The sequence below is a fragment of the Eretmochelys imbricata genome, chromosome 3 (assembly GCF_965152235.1).
Source record: "Eretmochelys imbricata isolate rEreImb1 chromosome 3, rEreImb1.hap1, whole genome shotgun sequence".
In the NCBI taxonomy this organism is placed as follows: domain Eukaryota; kingdom Metazoa; phylum Chordata; order Testudines; family Cheloniidae; genus Eretmochelys; species Eretmochelys imbricata.
In genome coordinates this window covers 45,880,500-45,896,260 of record NC_135574.1, presented here as the reverse complement: position 1 = coordinate 45,896,260, position 15,761 = coordinate 45,880,500, and the positions used below count along the sequence as shown (strand labels likewise).

Here is a 15,761-nt window from a genome sequence, read left to right as displayed (position 1 = left end):
TAAGATGACCAGATGTCCCAATTTTATACAGCCAGTCTTGCTATTCAGGGCCTTTTCTGACATAGGAGCCTATTACCCCCATCCCCTGTCCTGATTCCTCACACTTGCTATGGGCCACCCTAGCAGGGGGCGGGCAGCGTCTGGGCTGACCCCCGCTGCGAGCTGCCAAGTCAGCGGCCCGCGCTAGCAGCGGGGAGGCGTGGGGGGAGCCTGGGCAGCACCTCCCGACAACAGCCCCGATTGGCCGCCTCGGCCGCCGGCTGACTGGAGTGATGAGCCGAGAGTTTGGGTTTCCAGCGGCAGAGAGCAGCGAGCTCAGCCCGGACCCGCCCCTCACGCGGGGTGGGGCATGCTCTGAGCAGCCCAGCGGGCCGGCTGGATGGGAGACATAACGGTCCGGGCCGGGCTGTGCAGCTTTTCTCGGGTGGGGCCTAGAGGGGAAGGGCGCGATGGGGCGCAACCAACCCCCAGCCCCGCAACTCACTGACTCCCCCAGCCCCACCACCCCCGCCTCCTCTGGGGCGGACCTCGCCACCCCAGCCGCTCCTCGGGATCGTGCTTCCCTTGTCCCCGCGCCGGTGCTCCGCCGGATCGCACTTTGCCCACCGGCAGGCGCGTCTCCGCCATTCGCTCCCAGGCTCCGCTGCCACTCAGCCTCGCCCCCTTCTCCCCGCCCCGTCTCTTCCTGTCCCCGTGGGGCTCCCGAGTCCCGAACGTTCCATCGTCCCTGGATTGGTCCTGGCGATCATGACGTCATAGCGCCCCCCTTTCCAGACCGCTTCTCATTTGTCCCCAGCACCATTGTTACGTCACAATCAGCCCACGATTTACTCAGGGGACCGCACTTCCCCTTCTTCCCCCCGCCTTCCTCCGCGCGGCGCCCGGCCCGGCCCTTCCCTCCCCGCCTCTGCAGCGTGACAGCGCCGGCCGGCAGCCGCTACCTCGCCGCCTCCCTCCTCCAGCGCTAGCTGCCGCCGCCCGAAGCTGCTCGCGGAGTGAGGAGAAGGTAAAAGTCCTGCCGGGCAAACTTCCCCAGAGCCTCCGGGCAGGGCGCCCGCTGCCCCTCCAGGCGGCCCGGCAACTTGTGCTGCCCCGCCCGGCCCGCGGAGCGGCGGCTCTCGTAGGGTGGTGGCGGCGAGCTGGGCCCCCGCCGCAGCCTGTGGGAGCCGCGGCTGGTGGTGAGGGTGGGCGCCGCTGACAGACGGTGCGGGCTGGAGGAAGCGGCGGCGGCCGGATGGTGGAGGGAGCCTGGCGCTGTTTCCAGGCAGCGTTCATGCGACCGTGCGGTTGCACGCAGTAAATAAATAAATAAATAAAATAAAAATCAGAACATGAGAGGGCGCGCGGTGCATCCGCCGCGCATCTCTGGGCTGGCCGGCGGGGCGGTGCTGCGTCCAGGCCTGGGGGGGCTGGAGCGTACTGCCGGGAGCTAGCGCTGTTTCCTGTGGGGAGCAGCCGGAGCTTTTTCGATGGCCGGGAGAGACGCAACAAGTGGTGCCTCTGGTGTGCTGCTGCTTGCGGGAATTTGCCACTCCCATGCTCGTGGCCAGGTACCGCGTCTGCACCGAGAGCTACTTCGGACTCCTCCCCAGCGCCCTGCTCCCGCTAGCTGAGGGGATCGCGACCATTTCCTAGTTCCGGAGGGCAGCCGTGGTCTTGGGGCTGGGTGCCCGGAGTTCTGGCTTTTCGGCTGACTGGCTGCGTGGCCTCTAGTTAGCCCCGGAACCTCCGTGGGTCTTGGGTTTAAATCCCCGCTGTAGCATGGGGGTTAGAACCCGCACCTCCTTCCCAAAGATATAAGGAACGCTTGCAAAACATGCTGAGATCCTCAAACGGGCGGAGCTGCGAAAGTGCAAAGTGGTGTATCATGCTGGTGGATAAACTGAACATGCCAGATTGACTATTACTGGGGATTTATTCCTGATCTACAGTATATTGCCATATGAATGGGAAATGTGTTGGTTTGGTAATGTCTGAAGGTTTTTTCATTTTTATGGAATGTAATTAAGTGAAAGCAAATGGGGGGGGGGGGGGAGCACAGACCTTCCCTTCAAGCTTTTTCTTGAGTACAACCACTCAAGGGTGTGATGCAATTTCTCATTGCCATGACTACTGCATCCTCTTTAACTTCAGCAGCAGCTGACTTTCTCCTTTTGCTTACTTGACGCATAAGTAGAGAAAGAGGGAATATAGAATGGAAAGCAGGGAAGAAGTGTTCCCAGAAGTCAAGGTGTTAATCATAAGGGAATTGTAATCATTTGTAAAATATCCCCAAAGGTGCCCCTGAAAGAGTTAGATAAACTGCTCCTGAGGGAGGGCTAAATCCCATTATGGAGTAAGAAGATTTCTGCAGCGTTTCCCCCTCATGTGATCAAATACCGTATGGATTAGTATTCTGATGGAAAGAAACAAATTCCAGATTGAACATGTTCAGTGAATAAGAACAACAGGCAGATTTTGATTTTAAGGAAGCTCCACAGGGCATTAGTATCAGATGAGGAGGAGTTCCGTAGAGGTGACTGGATATGAACAGTATTTTGGCAATCTAAATTTAGAGCTGGTGGGGAATGTTTTGATTAAATGTTTTTCTGCCACAAAATTCCAATTATTCAAAACTGAAACTTTCGGTGGAAATAAATCCATTTCTGTGAGAATTTCATTGGGAAGGTTTCTTCAGTCTAGAATGGAATTTTTGGTCAAAACAAGAGAGACACACTAGATAAGCTCAGTAGTTAGGGCACTCATCTGAGATGTGGGAGACTAGTCCTTGTTCTGAATCAGGCAGAACAGGGACTTACTAAATATTTTTTAGGCCAGACAGCAAATCAGGTAGAGCAGAGATTTGAACGGGGGTCTGCCACATCCTAGGTGACTGCCCTGACCACTGGCTATTCTGTGTGTGGGTGTGTAAGAGATATCTTGGTTTTTCATGGAAAAAATTCAAATGGCCTTTATTTCATTCTGTATTAGAATTAAAACAATTTCTGAAACCTGAATTTTTTTGCAAACAGGAAATCTCATTTTCTGGCCAGCCCTAAACTACATATACTTTAAAAAGGGAACAATAAATACAGAATTTTCCCCTTAAATTCATGGGGGGGGGTGGGGGGCAAGCCATTATATTCCATTTATGCAAAGCCATAGAGGTATGCAATTCTTTTAAAAATGTGAGAAGACTAGGTATCCTGAATAATTTATTAATCCTTGTGTTACTTAACTAATTTAGATTTTAATCAGGTGAAAGAGCAGACAGGATAGTCTCGATGACTGAAAGGCATTGGTGTTGGGGCATTTTTAAAAAATATAGACATAATGCTTAAGGTATTGTATAAGGTATTTTAGGGAGAGGAAAGGTTATCAGCAAAACTACACATTAAAGCTTTGTGGAAGCCAGCTAACTAGTTCTACTTCTTCTCTAGTTCAGTCCCTCCACCTCCTTCCCTAAACACATTAGTCTTCAGAGCCCCTAATCTGACTTTTAAGTACACCCTACCAGCCTATGTCCATGTTCATATTCTTGAGAGGTTCCATATTGTAGCCAGCGCCCTTTCAATGGTAACTTTGTTGTTGTCAAAAGACACAAGACATATCCTCTCCAGAGGTGAGCATGTTGGCTGCACGGCACTCTCAGCCCAAGGAGCAAGAGACTAGCATAAAGGGCCTAACGAGTTTTGGGAGTGCACAATACAACTATTATGGCTCCCCCATGTCCTAACTGACATCTGTTAGTGGGGGAAAGAGTCAGATGCCTGTCTTTGATCAGCAAAGCATTGATGGCTGCTGGTTAAAGTGCAATGCAGGAGGCTCAACAGGGGTATTATTGATTAGGGAGTGGGGGGAATTGATGCTACTGTAGATAAGGTGCTGGGCTACAGAGTAGGAAGCCACTGAAAATGAACGTATGCTACCTGAAGCACAGTTATGCAGCTGAAGCTAAAAGAAAGTAGGTGTAGCTGTGTGAGGAAATGAGTACTTGTGTTACAGTAACTTTCAACAAGGCTTTGTACTTGTAGTATTTTTTCACAAAACCTTCCACCATCACATTATCACTGGTGGCAGCAACTGTTGGAGTACTAGTGTATTCAGGCCATTGGCAGCTGCTAACATTTTAATCATTTGGTTTACTCTAAGGCTTGTGGACTTGGCCTGGTGGTGGTTTATGGCTGCAAAATTTTAATGTAGATCAAATGCTGTACTGTATAGGTATTGAGTTGCTAGTGTAAACAGGAGACAGGTATTCAGATTTTCATGATGGGGGAGGGGTGGGTAAAACATCTGAGCTTTGTCTGTACTCGTATTTACACTATTGTCCTGCCTCATTGGATCTTGTGTACACTGGTAAACTTCATGGCTACAAGATACCACCGGTGTAGCTTTGCCAATGGTAGTAGTGATGGAAGCTGTAATAGAGACAGGAATCAAGCGTTTACCACTGTCCTCTAAACCTGTTCAGCAGCTATGCCTGGAGTTCTGTAACATGGATGCTAATTTTTCTAAGGTGGACTAAACAAGGTTTGGGTAAGGAGAGATCAGCATCTTTTGATGGGGAATTGGGACAGTTGCCAAATGGGGACTTGTACCTGCCCCGTGTGATGGGAACTGCACCTGTGCTAATAGGATGCAAGCCAGCTACAAATGTCTGAGTATTAGTATTTTTCTGCATCCGATGAAGTGGGCTGTAGCTCACGAAAGCTTATGCTCAATAAATTTGTTAATCTGTAAGGTGCCACAAGTACTCCTTTTCTTTTTGCGAGTATTTTTTTGAAGACTTTTGATGCCATTAAACTACATGGGTTAATCTAGAGGAAATAACTTTCCACCTTTGAAGCATGCCTGAGCCTGATAAAAGGACATTGTAGTTAAATTACCAAGCTTACATTTTAAGATTGTTTTTAGAGGTGAAGACTTCATTACTGGATAACAAGACTCACAGGTCAAGTAAACTGAAACAGAAGCCAAAGTTTGCTTATATAACTGAATTCCTTGAAGGGTACATATTGCTTAACAATACACACTGAAAAACTCAAGGGGTGTCTTTCTAAGTGCCTGTTTAATGTCTTTATTGAAAATGAGTTAATACAAATCTTCTGCATGCCAATGTGCAAGTGTAACTGCAAAAGAGGATAGTAGCAAAAATAACTGATGTGAGTTCTGTTGTGTAAGATTAGGAAGAGACTGACAAATGGACCTTTTGTTCTATTATATAGTGCATGCTGTGTTTTAAAACTGTTACAATATACAAGTGTCATATAAAATGTATTTTATATGTCCCATCTATTGATGTATCAAGTATCTTGCCTGTTACATTGTTTCACTGTTAATACATTGGTGTGGAGAAGTGTAAACAAGGTCGGAGGAATTCTCATTTCACATACCTGTTCCCTGTTAACATAAGGGTTAGAATCAAATCCATTCAAATAGGAATTTTCCCTTCTCTATCCACTTCTTTTCCTCTCTGACCTTCATTTTATGTCATCTAGATGAGGAATTAAATAGAGATGAAGTGATTGAGTTGAAATATGCAATTATGTCAATTAAGAAATATCTAATTTGATAAGAATCCCAGATGATGGGGCTCCAGACCAGAATATCTTGAAGTGGGTAATCTTTTGTACCTCAGTACTTATGGTTGTTTGGAAATGGGTTGAAGACTCCTGATTTTAAAACTCAGAAGTAGTTTTTTTTAAAGATTTCAAACCTATTTCATGTGCTTGCTGAGGTTCCTAAAGTAAGCATTTTTTTTTTTAAAAGTAATGGGAGTTACAATGTTTAGGCCTGGGAAGTTTAAAGTAGTTGGGCTGTGTTCTAAACTGCCTGTTGGCAACCCTCTTGCACTGTAAATACATTTGTTGCCCCTAAATATAGTCCTCTACTGGGGTGATGGGGGCTGAGGTTTTCATCCTCCTGGACTGGACCCCAGCCCATGCAGAAACAGGAAGAGGCTCATTGAGGACTGGGGAGGCCCTGACCAGCCTGAAAAGGAGCGATAGCCTCTGCCTGTCTCCCTGACAGAAGGCTTTTGTATGGGGTGACCACCTTATCAAGCAGAGTGCCCTTACATGGGGAGGGGTTTCTGAGGGATTCTGGTGAAGTGCTGCTGTCCTAGCTGAGACCTCTGTTGGGGTGATGGAATCCCCTATGCTTACACGGAATCTCTGCCACCCAGAAGAGTTAGTGATGGAAGGACCCCTTCACATGTGTAGCGCTTTCATGGGGCTCCTAGTGTTCCTAGTTCCACATGATGGTGGCTATTCCTCCACTACCCTAACAGGTGGCAGCCGGGCCCCCTCCTTTCCTATAACGCTGTTGGCGGTGCTGGCGTTGTTTCTTTGTAGATGTACAAAGGTGCTCCATGTTTAATTCCACATTGCCTTTATAGATGGAACACCTGTCTTGAGCTGGTTTGCAAGGCTACCATGCTCCATCAAAGTTCCACTTGATGATGCCGACAAGAAATTGGCAAACTAGGCATATACTTTGATATCTCTCATGCTATGTGCATTAGTAGCATAGTGACACTGAGTAACCAGGTAATCTTACTGATATTGCCTTTGTCCTTCCCCTCTCAACCCTTCTACACTGCTTGTGTTGCCTCCCTTCATTGTTATGTCTGAAATTAGTTTGTGAGCTCTTTGGGGTAGTTTTCCTTTCTGTATTGTAAGGTATTTAGTGTTCTGTGGAGAACACTAAAATATTAATATAGGGGAATGTCATGAAATTGATGATACTTAGTACTTTTCATCCATAGATCTCAAAATACTTCACATGGTGAGTAAGCATCTGTGAGAGATTGACAATATCCTGAACAAACTGTATGTAATTAAGATAAACGTTATTGAATTAAGTTAACCTGATTGAATTAAGGTTAATACCTTTGGTGTACATTGTATTCAGATGCACTGTGTATGTGTTTATTGAGTAATTGTGTGACTTCCATGAGAAGGGTAAATAGGAGAACAGAAGGGGCAGTCAAGCAAATTCACTCAGGTTGTGAAATCTCCAAAGAAGCCATCCCCATTGAAAAGGTTTGCATATACTAATTGTCTCTGGAAAACCAAATTTTGAACAAAGAAAGGGGGTTTTGGATAAATAGCCTGGTTTGAAAGTGGCTCAGGGAGGCCTGCTTCATGATCAGGACCCGTGGTGCACACAGGTCCCCAATCCTTTGGGAAAGATTGGAAGAACTTGGCCTACAGAGGTCCCATAAGACTCTGTGCTTGTTCTGAGTGAAATGGTGATGAACTTTTAACAACAAAGAATCCCCCTGGGGTGGGGGTTTGAAGGCCTCTTTGAGCCAGAATCCATGTTAAGGCTGAGGTTAACTGTAGTAAGCTTATTAGCATGCATATAGTTTCTTTTATTGTTTTTGGTGTTCTCTGTAATGCTTTTTACCTTAATAATAAAATATGCTTGCATAGACAAAACTCTGTGGTACTTATAACTGTAGCAATTACACCCGTTAAGTATCTCTGAAGGAGGAAAGAAGCAGATGCCTTTGGCAGCTGGTCTGTGCTGGGAATAACTCCGTGAAGGCAGGGAACTGTATAGCTTGGACATACCCAGTTAGAAGGGGGAGAGATGCGGGTCCCCACCCAGAGAGTCAGTGGCTTGGGAGCCAGTGGGTGCCCTTGCTGGACCTTTGAGGGAAACACTGGTACAGTTGCCCTGAACTGTGACAAGATCATCTCCATTTTTGCATGATGATGATCATTGTACAATTGTAAAAGATATAATTTGTAGCATGTGATAAATTCCCCTGTTTGCTTCAGGCTTCTCAACTAGCTTCTTGTTGAAAACCTACAAAATCCTTTTACCCTTCAGGTTCTTGCAAACTTTATCAGGTAGAATCCAGCACTTTAGCTCTGGAAATAATTGCCATAATAAAATAACAGTAGTCAATGCCTACATTTAAAAAATAACCAACTATTTATGTTTTCAAAATTTAAAATAGTTTGTTTTGCGTTCAAATCATCTCAATGAGAGTACTTAAAAATGGTTCATCTAAATACTGGACTACTTCAGGAATATGATTAGTGGAATGACATATCCAAGAGGAGGGGAAGGGAGTTGTCTAGATTGCCTCCTCTAAGGTTCACTAGTACTGATCAGTTTAAATGAGATATTTCAGTATTCTTAAATGCACCTAAGATTGTTGATAAAACTTTGTAGCAGCTCCCCATGTTTTCATTCTTACAATAAAATAGATTTCAAGGAAGTGTTTATTTTCAAAGATAAATTGAATAGGCCTTGTGACTTACAGATTTACACAAGTAGAATCTCTCTCTGTTTAATTAGTGAAATTAACTCTCCTAAATACATTCCCTTGGTTTCTCTGATTGTGTGTAAAATAGGAGTTCAAGAACAGACTAGTTCAAAGTAAATGAGTACTGAAAGCTTCTCCAGTGCACTTTGGTGTTTATCAGAGAATTATTTGTATTTTCGTAAGATGGTTAACTTGTATTAAACACACAGCTCCAAGACATTTAGAGAGAAAAACAGCAGTGTAACCGTTTCCCTTACCGGTCCTCCAAGCTTAGCAGATATAGCTATCTAGAATTGCTAACTCCAGTTAAAATTGAATCAGACTGTTTCTCTTGAGCTCAGTATTGCAAGTTAAAACAACAGTCAATCAGTCCGGGCACTGCATCCAGGGATTATATATGCTTTTTACTAAAGCAGAACTTTTACCTCAATGGCTATGCTTCATTAATGGTAGCTACTTCAATGACCCATCATGTTTCTAGTTGGTAGGAATACAAACAACTTGCATGGACTCTAGTTTCTCTGGATTTATTAACCTTTAGTTTAAATTACTACACAAAACACCTGTCCAACAGATGGGATATTTTTTTATGTTGGTTTGGTTTGTGAGGTTGCAGTAAAGCTTGCAGTAAATGAAGCTGGCTTGTTGTTGCTCTTTTGATGTAATGTCAAACTATAGATCAGGAGTCTTAAATTTTTCTTCCCATGATCTAAAATCCAGCCACTTTGTCTCTGTAATCCCCCATCCCAGTACCCTTTGTGCCACTTCTGCAATGATTTAAATGAGGTGCTAATTCTCTTACCTCAAAGGATCTCCTCTCCTCTCCTCTCCCTTCTGCTCACTACCTTGAGGAGAAAAGTAGCACTCTTCTTCTCTCTGTGGTTTGAAGAATAACTCCTCTTGCTCTCTGTCCACAGGGTTAGAACTCCTGTTGTAGAATGAAGGGGATGGACTTCAGCTCAAATGATGCTCTCCTGGCTGTTAAGGAATATATGGCATGGGGGACTAATTTTGTTAGTGTCACAGGTCTTATGCAAAAAGAAAAGGAGAACTTGTGGCACCTTAGAGACTAACCAATTTATTTGAGCATGAGCTTTCGTGAGCTACAGCTCACTTCATCGGATGAAGCTCATGCTCAAATAAATTGGTTAGTCTCTAAGGTGCCACAAGTTCTCCTTTTCTTTTTGCGAATACAGACTAACACGGCTGTTACTCTGAAACAGTTCTTATGGATATTGCTGGTGGTGATGCTTTGAAGGGTTTAAGGCAAACTGGCAAGTACTGAGATGAGGAAGTAAAAATTTAATTTCATACAATGTACAGTATTACTTGGATTTATGCCATTCATGTCAATAAACTATTGATGAGATAAGTGGCTTTCCTTTGCTTCCACTTTAAATGTTGTTATATTTCATATTCCTTATTATATTTAAAGTGTTACAACTGAATCTTTAAGTAGCAGATGTTTACTATGAAAGTCTAATTGTGGTTTGTTTGTTTTTTTCTTGAACCACAGGCTTAGAATGTTTATTTTTTCCTGACCACAAGTGCTACTTGCTGGCACCAGCTCTGAATTGTTTGCCTCAGACTAGGGCAGCAGATCTGTCCATCAGTCCATGCTTGTACAATAGCTTTCTAGGTTCTGCTAAGCTTTACATTTGTCATGTGAGGAGCACCGTTAATTGCATCCATAAGTTCTTGATTATAGGAAAGGCAGCTCTGTTTGTTACAGTGATCAGAATTTCCTGTTCACATCAAAAATATATATTTTCTGGACCGGAAACTAACACTGACCAACAAGCCTAGCAACTTTAGGTTTGTGTCCACCATTTTCCTTCTTTGTCACTCTTTAATCACTTCTCTGCCTATAAAAATGTCTAGCCATATGCTTATTTACATGATCTGCTCTAGTGGCTTTAACAGTGTCTTTCATGTTCATTATTTTAATGATAATTCTGATTAAGTTTCTCACTTTTCCTTATTCTTTAAAGCCTGTCTACACAGCAGCTGTAATTACGTTTTGTAATCCATTCATGACATTATAATTTGAACCAGCTACAACAAACAAGGCTGAGCTGTGCCCACACAGCTGCTCTTTTCACAACACAGTCACATTTGTGCAACCATGCCCACCACACTGCCTACTGATGTTTGTGTCCATACAGTCTCAGAAAATCTGGGCAGCTCTTGTGTAGTCCCTCCACAGGGGAATGTGCATGGGAAATGCACACAGAGAGCAGCACCAGGAGCCCCTGGAGCAATGCACTTGGGCACACCCTGCCACACCGAGCTGGGAAGAAGTGTTATAGCCAAGCTGGCTATATATACATGTCTAGGAAGCTGTATCTACATGTAGAAAACCAGGATGATGAGCCGGTTATAGGAAGACAACCGTATTTCAGCCTAAGTCACTGAAAGGGTAAAACTGCTTAACTGCTACATTTACTTACGGAATATTAACTATACTGTGTAGGCAAAAACAATGTTTAGAGTCAACTGCACCCCTGAGGCTACACACTTTAAGTTATCCTGAAAAGAGCATTGTTCTGACTTTTGAACCCTTCACCAACTACCTATATAATTCTGAAATCTTCAGAACTGCCTCCTGAGCAAGACAAAGCCCAAATCTTTTAGCCTTTACTTGTGACAAATTCCTGAAACCTATATCTTCATTGCCCTTTGTTTTGTCCTTTCAAGGGCAATAATAATCGTCCTTTGAAACAGAAACCAGAGCAAGAACGTGGTACTCTAGCTTGGGGCTGACAGTGCCTTATAGAACAAACATAGCTTGTGTTGGGTATTTTTTTTATCCTTCCATTGATTTCTCAGTTTCCCATTACTGGGTGGTTTCAGTGGAGAGGTGTGTGTGTGAAGAGAAACATTAGCATTATTTCCAAGGGTTTTTCTATAACTCTGGCTAAAATCAGTTGTCTAGTTGTCTTATGTCTACGCTAATCCATTCACTAGGTAATTTATTAATATATATAATCATGGAGCAGTTGCAGGACTTAGCTAAAGTTGCACAGTGTAATTTGTTTACACTAACTCACTCTGTTGCTGGAAAGAAAGAGACTGGTGGAAGGAACAGAAGGTAAGATTACTCAGGGAAGAGGAAAGGGATGCAAGACCACTTCCCTGTTCAAGAATTTTTTATTGTTCACTTCATTTATATATAAAATATCATTGGCTGTTGCCAAGACTGTAAGTGAATGGCCAGTTTGAGGTGACTTATGAAGAGGTGTGGATTATGCCTTTTTTCCCCTCCCCCCCCCCATCTTTTCCTGGCTATTCTTTCTTGCTTTTACATCTGCCCATCCCGTCCAGTCTGAGTGTCTCTCTATCTTAAACATTTACTTTGAAAAGCCATTTTCCCAGTCACAGAAAATTCTTTGGGAGTTTGTCTTGCAACAGTAGATAGTCCAAGGTTGGATTGTGTGATGAGCTGCAGCAGGGGGTCCCCATCTTTGATCTGGGGGCAAAGGAAAGGGTCAGGACTTTAACAAGCATCCTCAGCAAGGTTGCAGCTAAAATCATTGGGGTGCAGCTTATACATTTTCTTCCTACAGTTAGTTTAAGCAAAACTATGGACAATTTTGTTTTTTCCCTTCCCTGTTCTCCCACCAAATTATCAATTCCTGAGTGTGGGTTAGTGAACTCCAGAAGGGTGGATTAACCCTAATTATCTAGAATAACATTGCTAACTTCATGTTTGTTTTATAAATGGCACATCTGTATGCTGAGATTAGGTACTATGGTGATAGGTACTCTAGAAAAACCTTTAATCATTGGGATTTACTTTCTAACTTTATTCCTTAAGAGACATGGCTTGGACCAAAACATTTTTTAGCTTTCAAAAAGTGGTAAGCATTAGAATTGCAGTGATGGAAAAAGGTAAATGGGAAAGTTGAATGAAACAGCAAAGTTTTCATACAGTGCTGCACCAGAATTTTTTTTTTGTATGTGAAGACAAGCCCTATTTTTCCATTGCTACAATAGACATGAATAAAATTTGTATGGATACATAAATGATTTTTGTGTATAAGATTAATGATTTAGGTCTGAGTAGAGAGCTGTGATGTTTGATATTAACATGACAATACCTCAGACTCCCTATCGAATTTGGTCTTCTGTAGATTGCTGGTTTTATAGTTTGGCTCAAATCACTGCTATGGACGTCAATTTTCATTTTAGGTGTAATATATTATGGGACTCAAAGCTAACTCCTCTAAATACAACCCCTTTCTTCCAGAATGTTCACTTTCTGATTAGTCTGAAAGAGGCAGGAAGCTATCTTCACTGACTCAAACTGACTTCAAGCAAAATAATGTGTTTTAATATGGCTAAATGTATACAGCCAGCTGCAAAGAATGTAGGGCATATTTATACGATGGGGGGTCTCTACTCTGGGAAGCAGGGACTCTGAAAAAGATTTAGGGGTCCTGGTGGATAATCAGCTGAACATGAGCCTCTAGTGTGTCACTGTGGCCAAAAAAGCAGTGTGATCCTGGAATGCAGAAACAGGAATCTTGTGTAGGAGCAGTGAGGTTATTTTACCTCTATATTTGGCACTGGTCTGACTGCAGCTGGAGAACAGTGTCCAGTTCTGGTGTCCACAATTCAAGGAGATTGATAAATTGGAGAGGGCTCTGAGAAGAGCTACAAGAATGATTAAAGGGATTAGAAAACATAGCTTATAATGCTAAACTCAGAGTTCATTCTGTTTAGATTAACAAAGTGAATGTTAAGGGGTGGCTTTATTGCAGTCTATAAGTACCTAAGTGGGAAACAAATAGTTAATAATGAATGGACTCTTCAGTCTAGCAAAGACAGATATAACACAATCCAATGACAATCCAAAGTTGAAGATAGATTAATTCAGCTGGAAACAAGGTGTAAATTTTTAATGGTGATTAGATGTTTTCTAAAAGATATGTTCTTGGAATTACTTTGCATAAGTTCTTTGGCCTGTGTAATACAGGAGGTCAGACCAGATGATCACAATGGTCCTTTCTGGCCTGGGAATCTATTTAGTCATTTGGCTGAATCCCTGTATTTAAATGTCTATTTTTTTTCTATATACTTTAATTTTTATCAGTTGTGTTTTTCTTGGAATGTGATACTGTTTTGGGTTGTGCCAAAACATTGGAAGCTGGCTTTCTTTGAGAAGTCTTACAATATATTTGGCCTTTTCACAGCTAATACTCTCCCCTTCCTTAACATTTATTTCTGTCTTGTCAAAAATCTGATTCCTGAGTTGGATCCATCTTTCTTGTCTCCCTGTTTAAGACAGAAGCAAAGTGAAATACCTTTTGTAACAAATCAGCAGTTTCCTTAGTCTTCTGTATACTCCACCAAGTTTGGCCTTTTTTTCCTCTTTCAGTTCACCTTCTTAAATATAGTCTCAAAATCAGAACTATTTATAAACTCTGTTTGACATTCAGTGTTTCTTTTTGCAATTTTTAACATTTTTGCTCTCACAGTTTTACAGTTATCATCTGATCGTCCATATTTTTAAAGATGTGTATAACATACATCTGTTACATTAGCTTCTGTTTAATAGCGTGTAAGTAATTCTGGTTTCTGATTATACAGACATCTGGCATTTGTCTAATGTATATTAAACCTTTTTGCTCTCATGTCAGACCTGGTCTTTGCTTAAAACTTAAGTTGATATAGCTATAGAACTCAGGGACAGGGGTGCTGGAACTAGGGGTGCTGGGGGTGTGGCAGTACCCCTTGCCTTGAAGTAGTTTCCATCATGTACAGGGTTTACAGTTTTGTTCAGTGACTTTCAGCACCACCGCTACAAAAATTGTTCCAACGCCTCTACTCAGGGGTGTGAAAAATCTGTATCCCTGGGTGCCATAGCTATGTCGGGCTTGTCCCTGGTGTAGACACAGCTAGGTCAATGGAAGAATGCTTCTACCATGCTTTGACTTAGCTACCATCACTTGGAGAGGTGGAGGTCTTACAGTGACAGGAAAAAACCCTTACATCGCTGTAGGCCGTGTCAATGTTACAGGGCTCTGACTGCATAGCTATGGTGCCGTACCTGTGATGCTGTAGTCCCTGCAGAATAGACAGTCTCATTTCTCTTAATGTCAGACTAGTAGGTGTGGAACCTTAGGGCAGGTCTACGTTACGGGTCTAAGTTGACCTAAATTACACAACTCCATCTACTTGAATAACGTAGCTGGAGTCAACTTACCTTAGGTCGACTTATTGTGCTGTCTCGACCACGCTGGGGGTCGACAGGAGAAACCCTCCCATTGACTTACCTTATACTTCTCATTCCAGTGGAATACCAGAGTCGATGGGAGAGCAGTTGGTGGTCGATTTAGTGGGTCTTCACTAGACCCACTGAATTGACCTCCGGTGGATCGATAGCTCTGCGTCGATTTCCCGCGGTAAGTGGAGACAAGCCCTATGATCTGTGTAGCAAAGCTTAGGCAGAGGTGTTTTAGCCTGGTGTACCTTGTTCTGAAGCGTGAAGACTGCTTTTCAGAACACAGAATGGCTCTAAGATGAGTTGAGGTCTGTCTTCTCCTTTTTAGATGCCTGGTTAGTTTTTAATGTCTTCCTTTTTGGAGCAGACTCTTCTGTACCAGGGATCGGCAACCTTTGGCACGTGGCCCACCAGGGTAAGCCCCTTGGTGGGCTGGGCCAATTTGTTTACCTGCCGCATCTGCAGGTTCGGTCGATTGCAGCTCCCACTGGCTGCAGGTCACTGTTCCAGACCAATGGGGGCCGCAGGAAGCGGTGGCCAGCACATCCCTCAGCCCGTGCCGCTTCCGGCAGCCCACATTGGCCTGGAGCGGTGAACCACAGCCAGTGGGAGCCGCAATCGGCCAAACCTGCAGACGTGGCAGGTAAACAAACTGGCCCGGCCCGCCAGGCATCTTACCCTGGCAGGCTGCGTGCCAAAGGTTGCTGATTCCTGTTCTGTGCCAAAGGGCAGCGTTTATCCCATAAATCATTAAATTTTTGGGTAGATGCATTAAAATAGTAAAACTTTGTCCATCCAAACTTTATAAATTTGGGTTTCAGTATAATTGGCTTCTTTGTGCAAATATGACACTATTTTTTTGAATGGAAATGATCATTTTTTAGTGCTTTTCGAATATCTGGATTCTTTTGAAATTCTTGTCTATTTTGTGGTGGTACATGATGAAGAGAGAAATGATTCATTGTACCAAAGTATTTGTCCCCACCTACTGGAAAGAAAGGTAAACTGATGCATTTGAGCTTGCAGAAACTAAATTTTACGGAAACCAGAAAATTACCCTTGCATAGTGCCAGAGGCTTCACCAGTGGACTTCTGTGAATGCCCATCCTGTATCTGAAATCCTAACTTCTAGGGGTCACAGGAGGGCTGCAGCACATTTGCAAGTTCAGGGTTTCGCATAAAGCAGCATTTTTCCAAAGTGTGGGGCATAAACTAGCTGAGGGGGCTTGGAAAATGTTAAAAGCTGACATCTTAATTTATACAACACCCGGC

At 43.4% G+C, this 15,761-nt stretch overlaps 1 protein-coding gene across 1 annotated transcript in view; it reads left to right on the top strand.

The window, feature by feature from the left end:
- Positions 1-664: 664 nt before the first annotated feature.
- ELOVL5 (ELOVL fatty acid elongase 5) overlaps positions 665-15,761 on the top strand; it is a 57,061-nt gene continuing 41,964 nt past the window's right edge. The window contains exon 1 of the mRNA XM_077812642.1: positions 665-1,006. The gene's annotated coding sequence lies outside the window, so the exon portion shown is untranslated. The remainder of the gene's footprint in view (positions 1,007-15,761) is intronic.